This window comes from Octopus bimaculoides, chromosome 14 (assembly GCF_001194135.2).
Source record: "Octopus bimaculoides isolate UCB-OBI-ISO-001 chromosome 14, ASM119413v2, whole genome shotgun sequence".
Taxonomy (NCBI): Eukaryota; Metazoa; Mollusca; class Cephalopoda; order Octopoda; family Octopodidae; genus Octopus; species Octopus bimaculoides.
In genome coordinates, this window is record NC_068994.1 from 44,236,234 (window position 1) to 44,243,930 (window position 7,697).

General features: G+C 35.9%; 1 protein-coding gene across 1 annotated transcript in view; it reads right to left on the reverse strand.

Moving 5' to 3' along the window:
- LOC106877753 (protocadherin-18) overlaps positions 1–7,697 on the reverse strand; it is a 215,124-nt gene that overhangs the window by 188,763 nt on the left and 18,664 nt on the right. The window lies entirely within an intron of this gene.

Genomic DNA, 7,697 nt, shown 5'->3' on the forward strand with positions numbered 1-7,697 from the left:
CTTTGCATAATAGCAACAATATATATATATGTCATATACAGCGCTGGATTAACCAGGGCACCACAGAAATGGTAAATGTTTTACGGTACAAAACTTATCACTTCAAACTTGTTAAAGAAGTATTCAAATTGCTTTATGTGATCAGAATTGTAATTCTAAAGTGTTCATGGCGTCATACCAACGATCTGATCAAAGACTTTGCAATAAGAAAAGTAGGAGAAAACTTTTCCGATATAAATAAAGTGAAAGTGTACAAAAAAAAATAAACATTTTTCCCCACATTATTGTTGATTTTGTTTCATTTTGAAAAAAATAAAATGTATTTCATAGTTTATTATTGTTTATAGTTTGAATTACATATATATGGGGACACCAAAATCTTTGAAGTGATTAGGACCTCTAGGGGTCTCATTCCTGCCCTGATCATATATATATATTTCATACTCTCGCTTTCTCTCTTTTACTTGTTTCAGTCATTTGACTACAGCCATGCTGGAGCACTGCCTTTAGTCGAGCAAATCGATCCCAGGACTTATTCTATCGGTCTCTTTTGCTGAACTGCTAAGTTACGGAGATGTAAACACACCAGCATCGGTTGTCAAGCACCCCTAAATTTATTTTCTTTCAGTTTTGTTGTCACTTTTGGTCTATGATTTAGTTTGTAATTTCAGGCAAGTACAGTGAAATGAATGCTTTGCTAAAGAGACCATGATAAGATTGAAACATGCCTAGACTTGTTTCCTATGTTTGCCAAAATAATTAAACTAATGGTGAATAGCAGCACAAAGCAATAAATTGAATAAATCAACCATTACTATTTTTTGATACTTTATTTTACTCTACTCTGCTGGAAGGATGAACCTTGCGGGGATTTGAACTCAAAACATAAAGGTTCACAGCTAAATACCACAAAATATTCTGTCCAATACTCTAATGATTCTGCTAATTCTGCCTTTAATTAAAATGGTAAAATAGTACGAGTTAATTGCTAATATTTTCCCTTACCCCATTATTATTTCAATATAGCTTTTTATTTTTCACTGAATGAAACCTATTTAAACTAACTTAACTCATGCTTTTATGCAGGTTTCTTGTTTATAAAGATCATAAAGTATTTTCTTTTCAAAGTTCTTTGAAGGTGCTTTGGTTCTTTAGCTCACTAGATGCACTTAGTTCTTCCTAAACTGTACTACTGTATGTGTGTGTGTGTGTGTGTGTGTGTGTATATGTGTGTATGTGTGTGTGTGTGTGTGTATATGTGTGTATACACACGCATGTATACATGTTTGTACATTCATATCTATATATATTTATGTGTGTGTGTGTGTGTGCATGCATATATATATGTGTGTGTGTGTGTGTGTGTGTGTGTGTATGTGTGTGCATAAATACATAAATACATACATACGTATACATGTTCACACACACACATATATGATATCATGCCCTCAAGAAGATATTGAATGTACATAAATACTGAGAAGAAAATTCACTAATACAAAGCAAAAAAAAAAAAAAATAGAAAATAGTCAATGTAACATGAACTGAAATAAAAAAAGAAAACATTCAAACAACTTGATGGATTTAAATATTTTGGGTGAACAATAATGGAAGATGTGAATTCTAAGAAAAAGAAGCAAAAATACTGGATTGCAGCAGATACAGGGCCTTTAGCAAAATTTGACCCTGTTTTGAAAATAAAAGATTTCAATGACAGCATAATTTGTTTTTTAAGAGCCATAGTAATTTCAGCTGCACTTTATGAACAGAATAATGGACATTAGATGTTGAAAGTGAAAAAAAAGAAGAAAAAAAAGAAAAGAAAAGGAAAGATCATGGCCTTTGAAATGAAATGCTTCACATTCCACGTACAGAACATTGAATGAATATAAGAGTGAAGACAGAAATTTGCTAGGAAGGTTGTGAACTGAAACTCTTCTATCAATTGTTAACCCTTTTGTTACTCTATTTATGTTAAAATATACTAACCTTTGTATCAATTAATTTTGTAAATAATGAAGAATTTATGAAAAAAAATATTTAATTTTTGTATTTGGTTTTCCAAGATTCTTTATGTGAATTTGTGTGGTGACAGACTTGAAGTCTATCAACTCCAAAAGGATGAAAGACGGGAAGTGGAGAGGGTATGTCACAAATGCAGTAATTAATGGTTTCAAATTTTGGAATAAGGACAGTAAGTTCAGGAAAGGGTACTATTTAATTACAGCAACCTCAGTGATCGACTGGTACTTATTTTATCAACCCTAAAAGGATGAAAGGCAAAATCAACCTCAGTAGAAATTGAATTCAAAATGTAAAGATGGATGAAATGCCACAAACATTTTGCCTGGCATGCTAATGATTCTTTTCTACTCTAGGCACAAGGCCCAACATTTTTGAGGAGGAGCCAGTTGATTAGATCGACCCCAGTACGCAACTGGTACTTAATTTATTGACCCCCCAAAAGGATGAAAGGTAAAGTCGACCTCAGCAGAATTTGAACTCAGAACGTAAAAACAGACAAAATACCACTAAGCATTTGGTGTATAAGGAAGTTTGATTCCACTGCCCTCCTCCACACTTCATGTCAGGCTGTTGGTTCATCTGGTATTGTGGAGAGGAAGATGTCTAGTTCCTTTCTGAAGACGTCTACTTCCACCTTATATATTATGATATATATATATATATATACAGCCACTCCTGTGCCTATATATATATATATCATCATCATCATCGTTTAAAGCGGACGTTAAACGATGATGATGATGATGATGATATATATATATATATAGGCACAGGAGCGGCTGTGTGGTAAGATTCTTTATGTGAACTTGTGTGTTGACAGACCTGAAGCAGTTGGAGAGTAGAGTGAGTATGTCACTGATCTAGTAATTAACGACACTGAAAGGACTTTATTTAAATTATTTATATTATTTACATTCGACGGATATTTGTCCTCATCTTGTTTGTTGTTAACACAACATTTCAGCTGATACACCCTCCAGCCTTCTTCAGGTGTCTTGGGGAAATTTCGAACCTGGGTTCTCATTCCTAAGGTATTTTTCGATATTATTATTATTATTATTATTATTAATGTTATTGTTCAGGTCACTGCTTGGAATCGAACTCGGAATCTTGGGGTTAGTAGCCCGCGCTCTGAACCACTACACCATATGCCTGTGGGCATAGAACTGTATTGAAAGGACTTTAACAAACCTTGCTGATTGATTGATTGAATGACCAACAGATCAAGTACTACACTTCAAAAATAAATACTGGGAGTGATCTGTTTCACTGAAATCTTTCAAGGCAGTGCTCCAGCATGGCCATAGATCAACGACTGAAAACATGAAATGGGTAGAAGTTAAAAGATTAAAGGGTAACTATTTGGCAAAAAATGAAAAGTGAGCCATTATCTTTTCTAAACTGAGATACCTGCAGAATGCTGGCTTTGTGTCAATTAATTTTGTAAATAATGAATTTATGTAAAAAAAAAAAATTTAATTTTTGAATTTAGTTTGTAAGATTCTTGATGTGAATTCATGTGTTGACAGATCTGAGGCAGATCTGAAGTCGTAGAGAGGTCATGTCTTTGAAGAGGTCATGAATGGTGATGAAAGGACTTTGATAAACCTAGTTCATTGAATGATTGACCAAACAATTAACCAAACAATTAATTAGTTAATTAGTTAGATGTTAACAAATTAACTAATAATAATAATATCAAAAGAAGTAAAATAGAACCAGTGTATCATAATAAAGTTGGTGTTTGGAACATAAATTAAAATGAAATTTTGATGGAAGCTTTTGATGGAAGTCAGAGCACTCTTCAACAAAGGAAATTTATATCATCAGACAAGAGGGGGTTTCAGAGGTAGGTTGGTATGAAAAGGGTTACAAGGTAGAAAATGATGTAATATGATCGTGTAGCTCAAAACTGTGATACCCTGCTTCTTTGAGAGTATAGTCATGCATGAACAAACTTCAAGAAAAGAGGAATAGGTAGATGACAAAAGTGGTGGTTGAGTAACGTGAAGGAATGGACATAGAGGAAGAAGGACGAGAGAATTCGGTGCACCTGGTTTGGGCGACGACAATTTCACATGGCTGACTGGAGGTCTGACCTGTTTTGGTGACAGTTTGTTTTGGCACTGGAGACAAACACACACACACACACACACATGCGTGCATGTGCAAAAGTATAAATATATTGATAGAGAGAGTGAGAGAGAGCAGGGAGAGAAAGAGACATTACACATACTTATAAACATAACTAGATGCTCACACACATAAACAGAGAGGTAGGATTGCTATATATATATATATATATATATATATATATATATATATTACTCTTTTGCTTCTTTCAGTCATTTGACTGCAGCCATGCTGGGGCACTGCCTTTAGTCGAACAAATCAACCCCAGGATGTGTGTGTGTGCGTGCGTGCGTGCGTGTGTGTGTTCTTGTGTCTATGTTTGTCCCCACGACACTGTTTGACAACTGATGTTGGTGTGTTTACATCGCCTGTAACTTAGCGGTTCCGCAAAACAGACCGATAGAATAACTACTAGGTTTTAAAAATAGTAATAAAATTTTTTTTTAAAAAACAAGTACTTGGGTCAATTCATTCGACTGAAAACTCTTGAAGTAGGTGCCCTAGCATGGCCGCAGTTTAATGCCGAAACAAGCAGAAGATAAAAGAAAAGAAATATAATAGGTGTAGGCGTGGCTATGTAGTAAAAAGTGCAGTCCCATGACGTGGCACATTGGGCAAGTGTCTTCTACTATAGCCTTGGGTCGATCAAACTTTGTGAGTAGATTTGGTAGACGGAAACTGAATGAAGTCCGTCGTATATTTATATATATATATATGTATACGTATATATACTTGCGTGGTTGTGTTTGTCCCCACTCCCATCACCATCATTTGACAACCACTGTTGGTGTGTTTATGTCCCTGTAAACTAGCGGTTCAGCTTAAGAGACCGATAGAATAAGAGCTAAGCTTACAAAGAATGTCCTGAGGTAAAAGTCTTCGACTAAGCCCTGTTTAAGGAGGTGCTCCAAATGATTGAAGCAAGTAAAAGAATAAAAGAATTTTAAAAAATACGTGTATAATGCAAAAAACCCTGCAGATGGCAATAGTCTTTGAAATAGAAATAAAATTTATAAATTTAATTTTTCTGTGCGGCCTGGTATTGGTCTGCGGCCCAGTGGTTGTGTATTCCATTCGCCTTCCTTTCGCTACAACCACCAACATCAAAATATATGTAGACAAATGGTATATTTAGATGAGCCACAAAGAGGAGTCCTCTTTCCTTACATGATAAAAAATGGTCCACTTCCGTTATGTCTGTAACTTTGTAACAATGACACTCCAGTGAATATTTTAACTAACAGACGAGCCTTCATCTAAAACGAATTCTCCATCAAATTATTGTCGCTACACTCACTGGTTTTTCATCAGTTCTCTCCCTTTGACCGTTTACTATTTCCATGTTAAAAACTGAAGAAAAGACACCGAGAAAGACAGGCAGGTAGACAGACAGACAGGCAGGTAGATAGACAGCGATAACACAGTGGGTGGCCGCACCATCTGACTACAGTAAGACCGAAACAGTCTCATGGCTGGCCAGTAACGTATTTTTCTGCAATAAATGGATAATTTATCCTGATCACGCTATTTATAGCATTATCACGCATTTGAGAAATAAATTTATTTCTGTATCTTAGTAACATTTAAGTTGTGTATGGGACTGGATGAAATGCAGGTGCATCTGCTTGTATGTATACAAGCTATATAAATCATAAACCCTCCCTTTTTATACCTACCTACGTACATATGTAGGTACCTATGTACATACATACTTACGAACTTACGGCAAAAGAGACCGATAGAATAAGTATTAGGCCTACAAAGAATAAGTCCTGGAGTTGATGTGGTTCGACTGAAGGCGATGCTCCAGCATGGCAGCAGTCAAATGATTAAAACAAAACAGAGTGAAAGTGTAAAGAGTATTCTATTCCAATGAGCTTTTCTTCTTCTTTTTCATTTGAAAGATGAGATTTAAAACAAGGATGAGATTCTAGAACAGTGTTTCTTAAATGGTGTGTCACAAGCAGTATGTAGGCATTGCTGCAGACTTTTAAAAATGTAATTCTAGGCTTTAGATACTTCTTATTACTAGTTGAATATCTTTAAAAATCATGTTACCCTCTATCTTTTACTTGTGTGTGTGTGTGTGTGTGTGTGTGTGTGTGTGTGTGTGTGTGTGCAAAATAGTATAACGAGTTATGTCCCTTAACATCAAAAAGGTATCGTAGCAATATTCTTTTCCACACTAGACACAAGGCCCGAAATTTTGGGGTAGGGGAGGCAGTCAATTAGATCGACTTCTGTGCGCAACTGATACCTAATTTATTGACTCCGAAAGGATGAAAGGCAAAGTCGACCTCGGCGGAATTGGAACTCAGGACGTAAAGACAGGCGAAATACGTAACGTAGCAATATTACACTCTGTCGCTTACGACGGCGAGGGTTCCAGTTGATCCGATCAACGTAGCCTGCTCGTAAAATTAACGTGCAAGTGGCTGAGCACTCCACAGACACGTGTACCCTTAACGTAGTTCTCGGGGAGATTCAGGGTGACACAGAGAGTGTCAAGGCTGGCCCTTTGAAATACAGGTACAACAGAAACAGGAAGTAAGAGAAAGTTGTGGTGGAAGAGTACAGCAGGGTTCGCCGGTGTCTCGTAGAGCTTTAGGTGTTTCCGCTCAATAAACACTCATAACGCCCGGTCTGGGAATCGAAACCGCGATCCTATGACCGCATATCCGCTGCCCTAACCACTGGGCCATTGCGCCACCACCGTAGCAATATTACAAACAGGCTGCATTCATGAAATAAAATAAGTACCCACTTGAAATGAATATTGATCGACTAAATTGCTTGAAGGTTGTGTTACCGCATGGCCAGGGTCCAATCACCGAAGTTAACCATCGGAAGAGGATTAAGTTCTAAGTCAACACATATTTCTGTAAAATGTCTAACCAGAAATAATTCGGTTGCTTACATTTCTTAGAAAATTCACCGCAAAAGTAATGTGGAAGGAAATAGTCTACGTTTATTTTCAGCTGTGAAAGAGCCAGAAAGCAACCTAATTATTCGTCGTATGTATTTCAGACATATCTCCCTAACTAGAATTAAATATTTTATATCAGTAAAAAATTATTTTAATTCGTAAGAGATGGAAACGACATTACTAGCATTCTTCATTCAAAAAATTTAGCGACGAGGCTGTGACGAAATATATACAGATATACCTCAACTTACGTCTTTTCAAGTTGCATCTTTTCCAAATTTTGGTTGTTTGAGGTGGGGGGTTGTTCTTACAGAAATTATCGAAAATTTTAAACCGCAAAACTCCAGTCTATTTCTCCAACTTTACGTCGATCTCAGTAAACATATTTAATATAAACATTTAAAAAAAAACTTAAAATCCAATACTAAAATGGAAAGGTCCAGATGAATTATATGTAATCTGAACCTTTCCCCCCTTTTTTTTTTTTTACGGAATCCCACGTTTTAGGCTATGGAGATTCCGATTCTGAAAAAAAAATTTTCAAAAATCTCAAATTCAAAATTTCGATTCCCTCCACCCCCATTTCCTCATTTTAAAATATTTTCCGGGAATT